Source organism: Gallinula chloropus (genome assembly GCF_964237585.1).
Source record: "Gallinula chloropus genome assembly, contig: HAP1_SCAFFOLD_118, whole genome shotgun sequence".
In the NCBI taxonomy this organism is placed as follows: Eukaryota; Metazoa; Chordata; class Aves; order Gruiformes; family Rallidae; genus Gallinula; species Gallinula chloropus.
Genome location: NW_028168234.1, coordinates 346,974 through 361,371, shown reverse-complemented (window position 1 = coordinate 361,371; position 14,398 = coordinate 346,974).

Genomic DNA, 14,398 nt, shown 5'->3' with positions numbered 1-14,398 from the left:
TCAAGATGGCAGGCGCTGGTCATTATGGGGGACTTCAATTACCCAGATATTTGCTGGGCAAGCAATACGGCCAGTCGTATGCAGTCCAGGCAATTTCTGCGGTATATGGAAGACAACTTCCTGATACAGATGGTGCAGGAACCTACGAGGAGAGGGCGGGTGCTGGACCTTGTTTTTACTAACAAGGATGGGCTCGTTAGGGAAGTGAAGGTCGGGGGCAGCTTAGGACAAAGCGACCATGAAATGATCGAGTTCAAGATCCTGAGTGGAAGAGGCAAGCCAAAAAGTAGGACAGCTACCCTGAATTTTGGAAGAGCTAACTTTGATCTCCTCCGAAATCAAATAGGGGCTATCCCTTGGGCTGCTCTGTTTGAAGGAATGGGAGCCTGCGAGAGCTGGCTAACATTCAAACAGCACTTCTTCCAAGCACAGAATAGGTGCATCCCTTTGAGTAAGAAATTGGGAAGGAGAGGTAGAAGACCTGCGTGGATAAGCAGGGAGCTTTTGAGTAAACTCAAAGGGAAGCAGAAGACCTATAAACTGTGGAAACAGGGTCTGAGATCATGGGATGAATATAAGGATGTTGCCAGGGCCTGCAGGGATGCAACTAGGAGGGCTAAGGCCTGCTTAGAAATTAAGCTGGCAAGGGACATAAAGGATAACAAAAAGAGTTTTTTCAGGTATGTGAATAGTAAAAGGATGACCAGGGATAATGTAGGTCCCTTGTTGAATGAGGCGGGTATCTTGGTAACGGGAGATGATGAGAAGGTGGAGATACTGAATGCCTTCTTTGCCTCGGTCTTTACTCCGAAGGCTTCTCGGGACCCACAGATACCAGACGAAAGTAGCAGTGGTTGGGGAATGAACGGCTCACCTCTAGTTGAGGTAGGGGTAGTCCAGGAGCGACTCAAAGGATTGGATGCACACAAATCCATGGGTCCAGAAGGGATACACCCACGTGTGCTGAGAGAACTGGCGGAGGTGATTGCGGAGCCACTCTCTATCATCTTCAATAGGTCCTGGACTACAGGAGAAGTGCCTGAAGATTGTAGAATAGCCAATGTGACTCCAGTCTTTAAAAAAGGCAAGAAGGAGGATCCCAGTAACTACAGGCCAGTCAGCCTCACTTCTGTCCCTGGAAAGGTGATGGAACAGTTTGTTTTGGATGCCATCTCCAAACAACTGGAAGAGAAGAAGGTTATGAGGAGTAGTCAGCATGGATTCACCAAGGGGAAATCGTGCTCGACCAATCTCATAGCCTTCTATGATGTCATCACCAACTGGGTGGACGGAGGGAGAGCAGTTGATGTCGTCTACCTTGACTTTAGCAAAGCTTTCGATACTGTCTCCCACGACATCCTGATAGAGAAGCTGAGGGAACAAGGGTTAGATGAGTGGACAGTGAGGTGGGTCGAGAACTGGCTGTCGGACCGGGCTCAGAGGGTCGTGATCAGTGGAGTAGAATCTGACTGGAGGCCTGTGACTAGCGGTGTTCCCCAGGGCTCGGTGTTGGGTCCAGTCCTGTTTAATATCTTCATTGACGATCTTGATGAGGGAACAGCATCCACCCTCAGCAAGTACACCGATGATACAAAGCTGGGCGGAGTGGCTGACACGCAGGAACACTGCGCTGCCATCCAGCGTGACCTTGACAGGCTGGAGAGTTGGGCTGGGAGAAACCAGATGAGGTTCAACAAGAGCAAGTGTAAAGTCTTGCACCTGGGGAGGAACAACCGACTGTATCAGTACAGGCTGGGGGATGACCTGCTGGAAAGGAGCTCTGTGGAGAAGGACCTGGGGGTCCTGGTTGATGACAGGTTGGCTATGAGCCAGCAGTGCGCACTGGTGGCGAAGAGAGCCAATGGGATCCTGGGATGCATCAGGAAGAGTGTGTCCAGCAGGTCGAAGGAAGTGATCCTCCCCCTCTACTCTGCGTTGGTCAGGCCCCACCTGGAGTACTGTGTCCAGTTCTGGGCTCCATGGTATAAAAAAGACAGGGATCTCCTGGAGAGAGTCCAGAGAAGGGCCACGAAGATGATTAGGGGCCTGGAACATCTCCCATATGAGGAAAGGCTGAGTGAGCTGGGTCTGTTCAGCCTTGAGAAAAGAAGGCTTAGGGGAGACCTAATTAGTGTTTATAAATATCTTAGACTTGGGACGCAGGGGGATTTGGCCAGCCCGTTTTCAGTGGTCTGTGGGGACAGGACAAGGGGCAATGGCTGTAAGCTGGAGCATAGGAAGTTCCACACCAACATGCGGAAGAACTTTTTCACAGTGAGGGTGACGGAGCAGTGGAATAGGCTGCCCAGGGAGGTGGTTGAGTCTCCTTCTCTGGAGATATTCAAGTCTCGTCTGGATGCCTATCTGTGTAATATGAGATAGGGAGCCTGCTTTGGCAGGGGGGTTGGACCCGATGATCTCTTGAGGTCCCTTCCAACCCCTAAGATTCTGTGATTCTGTGATTCTGTAACTGAAGTTCAACAAGGCCAAGAGCAAGGTCCTGCACGTGTGTTGGCACAACCCCATGCACAACTGCAGGCTGGGTGGAGAATGGATTGAGAGAAGCCCTGATGAGATGGACTTAGGGGAGTTGATGGATGACAAGCTCAACATGAGCCAGTAGTGTGTGCTAGCAGCTTAGAAGGCCAACCATATCCTGGGCTGCATCAAGAACAGTGTGGCCAGTATGTCAAGGGAGGTGATATTGCCCCTCTACTCTGCTCTTTTGAGACCCCCACCTGGATTAGTGTGTCCAGCTCTGGGTTCCCCAGTACAAAAAAGACGTGGACCTGTTAGAGCAAGTCCAGAGGAGGGCCATGGGGATGATCAGGGGGCTGGAGCTCCTCTCCTATGAAGATAGGCTGCAGGAGTTGGGCTTCTCCAGCCTGGAGAATGCTTCATGGAGACCTATTACAGCCTTCCAAGACCAAAAGGAGCTACAGGAAAGCTGGACTGGTTACAAGGGGGTGTGGACAGAGGACAGGGGGAATGTTTTTTACCTGAAAGAAGGTGCATTAAGATTAGATACATGGAAATGAGTCTTCACTGTGAGAATGATGAGGCCCTGGCCCAGGTTTCCCAGAGAAGCTGTGGATGGCTCTGGGTCAAGGACAAGGGGTTTAGGCTGAAAAAGGATAGGTTTAGATCAGATGTTGGGAAGAAATTCTATACTGTGAGGGTGGTGAGGCACTGGCACAGGTTGCCCAGAGATGTTGTGGAAGCCCCATCCCTGGAAGTGTTTAAGGCCAGACCAGGTGTTCTGATTTAAGCCCAGCTGGACTTTAAGCACCAAGCAGCCACTCATTGACACCCAACCCTCACAAGGATGAAAGGACAAAGTAAAAAGCTCCAGGTTTGATGTACAAATTGATTATTACAATAAAGAATGTGATGGTGATTATGACAACAACAATATACAAGAGAAACAGCAAGACAAGAACAAGACTAAGACCATCCAAAGAATAATATTCATCATAATAATATTTACTTTATCCAAATGGATTGATTTTACATGTGATGGAATCTGATTAGTGAACTCCCTGCCTTAATCTCCAATCCATGAGACATTTTTTGCATTTCTATCTGCCTGTCTAGATGTCGACTTCTCTCCTAGTCCTTTGGTGTCTTTCTGTGGAGGGACAAATAACCTCTCCAAGCGGAGTGAGAGGTCAGTGCTGGAAATGGTGGTCATTTCTGGCTGTTTGGTGATGATCACCTTGTGGTCTGGCTTAAGGCTGACTTGTGGACCTGGATTCTTATTTATTTTCTCTTCTGCCTTCCTCCCCATCCCACACACACGCACACTCTCACCTTCTGTCAAGAGCGTGAATACAAAGATTGGCTGAGGTACTTAGAGGGATGGTTTAGATAGTAATGTAGGTGTAAGGGGGATGGTTGGGTTGATGATCTTGGAGGTGTTTTCCAACCTTAATGATTCCCTGTTTCTGTGATCACTCTGGGGAAGCTTCTTCTGGGTGCCCAGAGGAGAGGGGAACAGACCAGACCCTGCTCTGCTGGTCTTTCATGCCTCCTTCAGGAAGCTTGGCTGTGTGAGGACACTGCCATGTGCCTCCACAATGCACCCACTTCAGGTTTTCTCTCCAGAGCATTTTCCTGGGCATGTCCTTGAGAACCATTGTTGCAAGCAGATCTAAGCCTTCAGGAAGTTCCAGAGAAGTGCTGAGAGAAAGAATCAAGTCACTTCTGGGTCCTGTGTTTTGTTTTACAAACCAGCGAGTGCAGCTCGTATCCTGTGCAGCATCTGGGTCACACAGGACATGGAGATACTGAATTAGGAATGGTGGGAATGTGAACCACATTATTGCCACATAGAAAAGCTAGAAGAAAAAACTGAACCAAATCAAACTACCTACTGTGAGTTACACAGTCAGTGATATACAGAAAATGATGGGCAGTTTATTGGTGCTTAAAAAATTCTGTCATCAGTTTCCACATGGCATCTTTGAGCTCCTGGTTCCTCATGCTGTAGATGAGGGGGGTTCACTGCTGGAGGAACCGCTGAGTGCAAAACTGCAACCCCCAGATCTAGGGATGGGGAGGAGCTGGAGGGGGGCTTCAGGTAGGCAAACATGGCAGAGCTGAGGAACAGGGAAACCACAGCCAGGTGAGGGAGGCAGGTGGAAAAGGCTTTGTGCCATCCCTGCTGTGAGGGGATCCTCAGCACAGCCCTGAAGATCTGCACATAGGACACCACAATGAACACAAAACACCCAAAAGCCAAACAGAAGCTAAAAGCAGCAAGTCCAGTCTCCTTGTGGTAGTTCTGTGAGCAGGAGAGCTTGAGGATCTTGGGGATTGCACAGAAGAACTGGTCAACAGCATTGTCCTTGCATAAGGTAAGTGAAAATGTACTGGCTGTGTGCAGCACAGCACTAAGAAACCCACCAGTCCAGGCAGCTGCTGCCATGTGGACACAAGCTCTGCTGCCCACTGGGACAGTTTTTTCTGGTTCTCACTCTGCCCCACCGGTGAGACCTAAGGGTGAGCAAGAAGTAGGGAGGGGGACACAGCCAAGACAGCTGACCCCAGCTGACTCAAGGGATATCCCACACCACACAACATCATGCTCGTCAAAAAGATGGGAAAGAAGGAGAAAATGAACTACCCTGGAACAGGCCTGAGCATCTCACCAAGGTTCACCCAAGGTTCAGAGAAGCATGGCTCTTCTTCCCCTCTCCTGGCATGTTCTCCTGAGCCACCCAGGAGTTTTGTGTGCCAAGAGAATCAAAGCAAAGCCTTGGGACTTGGGGGAATCCCAATTTCCCTGCTGAAAGGCAGGTTCTCAGTGCCAGATTCAAGCCTTCAGAGAGAGGATCCAAAAAATAACATCCCCCTGCCTTTGGTCTCCTCTCAAACCTGACCAAGTGATGGGAAGAAGAAGGAGAAAGCAGGTCAAGGCCACTTCTTCAGCCCCCATCCAGTTGAATTCCGGGGGAGTAAATGGAAATTAACTTGGTTTAATTGACATCTGATGGATTGACATGTGGAGCCACAACACAGGTAGGACATGGAGCTGTGGGAGGGAGTCCCGAATAGGTCCACAAAGCTGATCTGAGGGCTGGAAAACCTCTCCTATGAGGACAGGCTGAGAGAGTAGGGCTTGTTCAGCCTGCAGAGAAAAGGCTCTGGGGAAACATATTGCAGCTTCCAGTACCTGGAAGAATCTAGTTGCCCAGAGAAGGTTGCCTGGAGAAGGTTGCCCAGAGAATGCGGTTGCCCAGAGATGGTTGCCCAGAGAAGGTTGCCCAGAGAAGGTTGCCCAGAGGAGGTTGTTGCTCAGAGAAGGTTGTTGCCAAGAGAAGGTTGTTTCCCAGAGAAGGTTGCCCAGTGATTCAGTGAAATGTAATAATGCTGAATAGATTGATGTAGATGTACATTAATGGATATAACTTTAACTTGTGTATTTTAAGAATATATTTGGTTTGGATTTCAGTAGAATTTGGCTGTAACTGTGTGAGCTGTTGGGTGAAAGTGGCTACAAAACTGAGCCAGAACAGTGCAACAGCTTTGAAACTAGAGAAAGTGAAGAGAGGGGAGTCAGAAATAATGAGACCGACAACCAATTCAGAGACGGAGTATATCTTGTTTTCAGCAAGAAGGGGTTCCTAACTAGTTGGTGCAGGAATGTGTTTTTGAGCTCAGGTAACCATGGAGAAGAAAGTGAAAGAGCATGCGCTGAGAGCGAGGAAGACTACCAGCCTTCATCCCTGAAGACCACCAGAAGACCACCTCAGTGTCCCTGAGCGTGCTCTATCTGGGAGGAGTGAATGTAAATTTGCATAATCCTGCCTTGTCGTAGAAGTGATAATGAGTATGTGTAATTAATCTGTATCAATATGAGAAATTTGGCTTTGAATGGCACACACACTCGGAGGATCGATCCCCTGTGTGCCCAGAGCTGCCATAAAGAATCCCTGCTGAACAGTCACCAAGGCTGGTGAGTTTGGCTTCCAGCTTTCCGAGGCATCAGGAGGTGCTGCTGTACGTTTAACAGGTTGAAAGGTGGACGCTGGTAGAGCTGGAATGGTTAGCACCATATTACTCCACTAAACCTCCATTCCCATATAACTTCCTCAAAGCCCCGACTTTTTGCCTCCAAATCCCACCATATTTCCCCTCAGGCACCCCCCTACACCTCTCACACCCTCTTACTACAATAAGTGCCTCCCCTCCCTCTCCAACCCCTTCTTTTAACCCCCCAGAACATTTTATAACCTCCCAGCACCATCTTACACCCCAGGTCCCGCTCTAGCGGGGGGTTAATATGGTGCTGAGGGGGTCTGCAAGTAAGTGCTTGGCAGGAGAAAGGTCACCTCAAAAGCTCGGGGGCCCTGAGGTGACGATCTTTTGTAATATTTTCTGATCCTCCCATCTTCCTAGCACCCATTCCCATGGTTGATGTTCATACAAACCCATAGATGGTACGACAAACCCCAAAAGTAAAATCACACAAAACCATCTCTGCGCTTCCCCATGGAGGTTGCTTCGCCGTTGTTTGGATTCTGCCAGCGTGGAACCTCCAAGTGTGAGCAGGGTGTTTACCGACTTGTTGTCCTCCTTTGAGTCGGAATCGGTTGTGAGCTGCTCGCCCTGACTCATGTCCGAGTCGGAGCCGGAACTCGACTGACTGGCCATTTCCGGTGTTACCCTTCTTTTTGTCGGGCTCCGGCACCGCCCACAACATCTGTGATTGCTCCGTTCTTGTTTCCTCCCCTCAACCCGCCCCGCCTTCTAGGCGGGTTCTGATTGATTCTCCTCCTGTCGCTCAAGTTGTTTTCCCTTTCCTGTCCACGTGAGCTAACTGGCCGCGCTATTTCCTTCCTGTTCCCACGAGAGGCGCCTTCGCCCCGCCCTTCTTCGCTGCAAGCGCCATCTTTGGGCACACATGGCGGAGGCCATATTTCCTGAGATTCTGAGATCTCAGCGGCGCCTCCGGGTCCCTCAGCTAGCCCATCCCGCAAAGATTTTTCCTGCTCTTCTCCCTCTGAAAACGGATCAAGGTTCAAGGGCTGAAGAGCTATGTCACCCTCAGATGAACCTTTAAGGTCTGTAGTCCCGTTAAAATCTGAGAGCTGCAAAGTTTGTGTGGCTGCCCCGACTCCCAAATTTGGGGTGACCAACAAACATTCTTTCACCTCCCTCCAAGTGTCCTGCTCTTGTATCGCTTTCCGGAGGGCCTGCACGACTCTGCCCCACGATTTCAGATTTTTCCCACTGCCAGAGGACATAGTTTCCTCGGCTGAAACTTTAGTACATTTATCCCACACCTTAGGATGGAGAATATCAACTGGCTGGTCAATGACCCCGAGTTTTAAAAGTCTCGCAACGGCGAGAGTAAAATCTTTAGCCTTACACTCAATACTCCACTGCGTACGCAATCCCAATACGACCTTCACAAGGGCTTCCATCTTCCTTGTGGGTCCGAGGGCGCCCCCTCCGCCGGGCTGGTCCTGCTGCCCGGCTGCCGTTCACTGAATTGCAGGCGAATTCCCCGAATTCCAGGCGAGGTTTTTTCCCCTCCCGGGTTTCAGCACCAGTTGTCGCCGTTCACGGTGTGGCGACCTGGTTCAGTAACGGCACGGCAGCCACCCTCTGGCCACTCGGGCCATCAGCACGCAGACACCAATGTGGTGGATGGCAAATGGCGTTTAATGGTCGTTACAACAGCCTTAGATAGCTTACATTCATGACATCACTTCCGCCCACTTACATCATAGGCTTAACGCTATTGGCTACCTGAGAAAGTCCTGAAAGAGTCCTGGAAGGGTCCTAAAAGGATCCTAGAAGGGTCCTAGAAGGGGCCTAACTTTCCGTACAGCACGACATCTTCCGACCGCCAGACCCTAACTACCTACAGGAGATTTCATGGTTATTAAACTGTGTCATGTTGAACTGCTGTTTGTTGTCAGAGAAATTTGTCCGTGCCTGGGAGCACAGATGATGTGAGGAAAAGTGTTGGGAGTCCCAGGAGGCCAGTGAGGGAACTGCTGCTCTGTCAGAATAGCAAAGTTCTCCAGGCAGGTTTTGATCTGAAGAGGCTGCTTTTCCTGCATGTCCAGATCTCCTTAGGAGACCTCTGCACCAGCACCCATTGCAGCATGCTGCTGAACTTTCTTCCATGATCCCTTTGGGTTTATATCAATAAACACAGAATTGCCTCTCTCTTAAGAGCGAAGTGTATCCCTCTTACTTATCCCATCTGCGACAGTAGGGGAATGGCCTGTTGGAGAGTGAGGGGGTACCTGGGGTCCTGGTAGACAGTAGGATGACCATGAGCCAGCAATGTGCCTCCTGGGTAAGAGGGCCAATGGCATCCTGGGGTGTATTGGAAGGGGTGCTGTTACTAGGTCAAGAGAGGTCTTTCTCCCCCTCTTCTCTGCCCTGGTAAGACTTCACCTGGAATGTTTGGTCCAGTTCTGGGCCCCTCAGTTCAAGAAGGACAGAGAACTCCTTGAAAGAATCACAGAATCACAGAATCACAAGGTTGGAAAAGACCTTGAAGATCATCGAGTCCAACCATTCCCATCCTATGCTAAACCATATCCCTAACTCCCTCATCAACCCTTTTTTTGAACACATCCAGGGATGTGTTCAACCCCCTCCCTGGGCAGCCTGTTCCAGCCCTGATAACTCTTTCAGTAATTTTTTTTTCTAATATCCAATCTGTCTCTGCCCTGGCACAGCTTCATGCCATTGCCCCCTGTTCTATCTCCTGTCACTCAGCTGAAGAGACCATCGCCCACCTCTCGACAACCTCCCTTCAGGTAGTTGTAGGTGGTGATAAGGTCTCCCCTCATCTTCCTCTTCTCCAAGCAAAACAGCCCCAGCTCCCTCGACCGTTCCTCATAGGATTTGACCTCCAGCCCCTTCCCCAGCCTGGCTGCTCTTCTCTGCACTTACTCGAGGACTTCAGTGTCCTTCTTATGGTGAGGAGCCCAGAACTGGATACAGCACTCAAGGTGTAGTGTGGGCTGAAAGAGGCCAGTGCAGGGCCACCAAGACTGTTAAGGGAGTGGAATACCTTCCTTATGAGGAAAGACTGAGGGAGCTGGGCCTCTAGAGCTCGGAGGAGAGGAGACTGAGGGGTGACCTTATTCATGTTTATAAATATATAAAGGGTGAGATTCAGGAGGACGGAGCCAGGCTCTTCTCAGTGATGGCCAGTGATAAGACAAGGGGCAATGGGTACAAGCTGGAGCAGAGGAAGTTCCATGTGAATGTAAAGAGGAACTTTTTCACTGTGAGGGTGATGGAGCACTGGGACAGACTGCCCAGAGAAGTTGGGGAGTCTCCTCCTCGGGAGACATTCAAACCCACCTGTATGATTTAGTCTAGATGATCCTGCTCTGGCAGGGGAGGTTGGACTGTATGATCTTTCAAGGTCCCTTCTAACCCCCAATGTTCTGTGATTCTGCGATTCTGTGGCACTACTTCTATCACCTGTTGCAAAGTCTCCATTACCTTCAGAAGTGCCATTCCCATTTCCTTGCTTTATTGGGGGGTGGGGCTGGTGTTGGGCTTTTTACAGTGTAGGACAAAGGCATTTTCTCCTCATTCCCTTTCCTGCTATTCCAAACACACCTGCTTTATTTATGCCAGTCCTTTCCCTTCTGCAGATGAACAGGCTCAGGAACAACAGCTCATTCCCAGGAGCAAAATGAGCCAGCAGAAGAAGGATGAGGCGAAGCAAGATGGCCCATTCAAGATTGAACATGCTTGATCTCAGCACTGGCATAAAGTAGACCTTTCTCCTGCCAAGCACTTACTTGCACACCCCCTCAGCACCATATTGCCCCCTGCTACAGCAGGGTTTTGCAGGGTTACATGGTGTTTGGGGGTATAAACATGCTTGGGGAGTTAAGATAGGGCTGGAGAGGGAGGGGGGACACTTACTGTTGCTGGGGGGGGTGTAGGGGTTGAGGCAGAATATTGGGGGAAGGTATGGTGGAATTTGAAGGTGAAAAGGAAGGGGTTTGGAGGAGTAATGTGGTGCTGGAGGGGTATAGAGTTTGCTGGGTTGTTAATATTTGGCTGAGGGGGCTTAAGTGGTGCTGAGGAACCCATTAGTGCTGGGGAGGTGGGGCATGGGGGACGCAGGGTAGTGCTGCAGGGGACATGGGAGGATTTTTGGGGGGAGTGTGGGGTTTGGGGTTTATGGGGGCATTTGAGGGGCAACCAGGGGTACTAGGTAGGTTTAAGGTTGGGCTGGATGTGGGGGTTAACTTGGGGGGAACCCATAGGTGGTCGGGGAGGCATTTTGGGGGGAGGCATAGTGCGTACTGGGGAGAGATATGTTAGGATTTGAGGGGGAAAATAGGAGGTTTGGGTTTATGGGGGGTGTTGGGGGACCACCAGTGGTGCAGGGGGATTAACACAGTGCTGGGGAGTGAGGTAGGGCACCCATGGGTTCTGGAGGGAACCTGTGGGTGGCATAGGAAGTGCTTGGGGTTTATGAGTGGGATTTCTTTGGGGGGAGCAGGGGGTCAAGTGGGATACAGGGTAGTGGGGGGTGCCTGCCAGGGTGCCTGGGAAGGATTAAGGGTGTGATGGGGGACAGGATGAAGGTGTGGAGGGCACCCATGATTGCAGAAGGGAGGGCATCTGGAGGGAGTAAAGGAGTGTTTGGGTGAGATATGAGGGGATTTGGAGGTGAAAATGAAGGGGTGGGGGTAATTAGGTTTTGGGGGGGCCACCAGGGGTGCTGGGAGAGTTAATTGTGGGGGCACCCATGGGTGATGGGAGGGGTGTGGGGATGTTGTACAAGGGTTCTGGGGGTGGATATGGGTGAATCTGTGGGGGAAAATTGGAGGTTCAGGGTAGTAATATGGTGCTATATGTTCCGGCTATACCAGCGTCCACCTTCCAACCTGTTAAAGGTCCAGCAGTATGTCCCAAGCAAAAGGTGTGAGGGATGGCAGATGTTTCTGGCCTGAAACCTCCCCAGGAGTACACAAGCAGCCCCATAAACCTTGGGATCATGAATTCCCAGCCAAGAGAACAGTCCTAACAGTGCCAGAGGTCATTTTCTGGCTCTTCCATAGTCCAACACCGAACATGCTGAACGTCCAGCAATGGAGTCCCAGGGTCTCTAACACCTATTGCTGCCATTTCATTGGAGGCACCACAAGTTGGAGAGACACCTGCAAGCACATGTGCACCATTAAAAAGATGGAGTTTCCCTTCAAAAATACCTCAACAAACCTGCACAGGTGACCCAAAATTGGCAAAGGAGGGTATTCCATGCCAATTCCATCAAGCTCAGCATAAAGGGGGCTGGTGGGGGAGAGAAGCGCAGGGCTCTGAGCTGTAGGGCCCTGAGCTGTTACAGCCTGAGCTGTGGTTTGGTGAGAAACTGCACTGGGCATCACCAGTGTTGTATATTTTACTATTTTTTTTGTTTTCATTTCCCTCCCTTCCCCCTGTCTCCAATCCCTCCCACCCCACATCCTCCTCCCAGAGAGAACGTGGCCTCTTGATTTCCAGCTCTTGGCTGGAACAAAACCATGACAAAAGGTTCCAGCACAACACCCACACATCAAGACAGGCTCAGACATGACGGGTGGAGAACAGGCTGCAGGGAGAAGAATTTAGTCATTCCAGGTGATGCCATAGCAGTCAGAGGTGCTGAACAGGAATCTGGCCATGAGAACATTGGGCTGCACTGGGAGGAGAGTGGCCACGCAGACAAGGACCCTTCTTGTCCGTTTGGACTCAGCATCGGTGAAGCCACCTCGGGAGCAGCCAGTCCCAGTGTGGGGGCTCCCCGATCTGGTGGAATGTGGAGAAACCCTCGTGTGGTCACAGAAAGTCTGACCAGTTACAGTTAGGGGTCTTGTGTGGAAAGGCTGAGAGACAGGGGCTTCTTTAGCCTGAGGAAGTGCAGCCTGAGGGCAGCCCTCTTTGTGCTACAGGGAAAGAACATAAGAAAGGAAGTCTACATGAAACTGCAGCTATGAAGGTTCTGAGTGGACGTGAGGATAAAGAAAAGTCATTCTGAGGATAGTGCTGTGGTGCAAAATGTCACTTTGAGGAAGTGTGGATGAGCTGGTGGCTTTGTGTTTCTGGGAACAGCTGGCAAGTATGGAGACCCAGCAGTACAGGCAGGGACTTCATGGGGTGAGAACATGGTTGGAAAGGGGATAAGGTGCCTGCAGGGAAACAGGCACAGGTGTGGAGAACTGTAGGATGGACTGTGGTACAGATGGCCAAGGGTGCCGGCCAGGCTGAAAGGGCCTGATAGAAACGAGGTCTTTGCCCCCTTTGCTGTGGCTGATGTCCCTCACACAGAGGCCTCAGAGGAGACACATTGTCCTCGTGGCCATGGAGCATCATTGCCTCCTTGCACACGACCCAGGGAGGACACCATGTATTAAACCCCTGTCCTTCCATTGGGTCACACTCCCCACATCCCAAGGAATAGCCCTCAGACACAGATGAGGGTCAGGATCTCCCTGCCCAGGGGCTGGGGTCAGTACTTGGCATTTCTGCTTCATCAGACCAAGCCAGGGTGTCCTCAGCATCAGAGCTGCCTGTGCTTTGCCTGTGTTTGTCCTCATGGCCTCCAGTTGTCTGCTCTAACGAGCCCCTGGGGAGGCTTTGTTAGTAATGGCTCCCAGTGGGTCCTGTTAATGCTTCAAGGTTCTTTGGGCATTACTTCTGACTTGGACTTCTTGAGAGATTTCATCATTCTCCACTTGGTATCTGAGGTCTGTGGACTCAGAAGAAAAGACACCATGGGGCTCATTAACATCCAGAAAGCCCTTACAAGCATGGCTCTTCAAGTCACTTTCATTTAAAAAAACTCAAAACTCCTACAACTAATTGGATTTCAGTTAGGTCCTTAGTGATGAAGATGTCAAAGGAATTTCCCATGAAGGACCTTTTTCCAGTCACAGGTATTTTCTGGCATGGCTCAGTCGATCGAAGAAGTGACAGCAGCATTCTGTGATGGGTATGGGTCTGCTAAGGAGATCTGGACAGGCAGGAAAAGCAGTCTCTTGAGATCCAACCCTGAATGGAGACCCCTGCTGTTCCCCAAGCCCAGCAGTTCCCTCACTGGCCTCCTGGGACTCCCAACACTTTTCCTGACATCATCTGTGCTCACAGGCACAGACAGATTTCTCTGACAACAAACAGCAGTTCAACAGGATCCAGTTTAATAACCATGAAATCTCTCTCCTCAGCTGCTGCTACGACCAAGCAGCGTGTGAAGGGGTCAGCTTTACTGTGGCTCCCAGTGCACAACCTGGGGAGGTTTAGGTGCTGTTGATGGACATTTTGCATTCTTGAAACTTGACGCTGCTGGAGCCAGATTATGTCAGGCACTTGTAAGGACTGTTCCGTTTGACAAGGACAGTCCTGAGTTCCAAGATTACTGGGGCTGCTAATGGGATGTCTGAGTAGGTTTCAGGCCAGGAACAGCTTTAATCACTCACTCCTTTTGCTTTGGTGCTATTGGTGGACATTCAGCACATTTGGAGTTGGATGCTGGTAGAGACAGAAAATGACATCAGGAACTATTAATCTTGTTCCCTCAGCTACAAAAGCTCTGAGCCTCAAGGTTACTGGGGCTGCTTTTGGGCATACTGTGGAGTTTTCAGACTCCCAAGATATTTCAGCCCTCAAACCTTTTGTTGTGGAGCTATTGCTGGGCATTTAGCGCCTTTGAATGTGGACGCTGGTAGAGCTGGAAAATGATGTCTGGTGTTATAGGACAAATCCTATAGCTAGAAACGCCCTTTGCCCAAAGTTTACAAGAGCTGCTTGTTGGCTAACTGGTAAGGTTTCAGCCCAGGAACATCTTTCAGCCTTCACAGATCTATTTGGGAGCTATTGATGTTTAGAATTTTCAAAGGTGTAACCTAGTAGAGCCACAAAA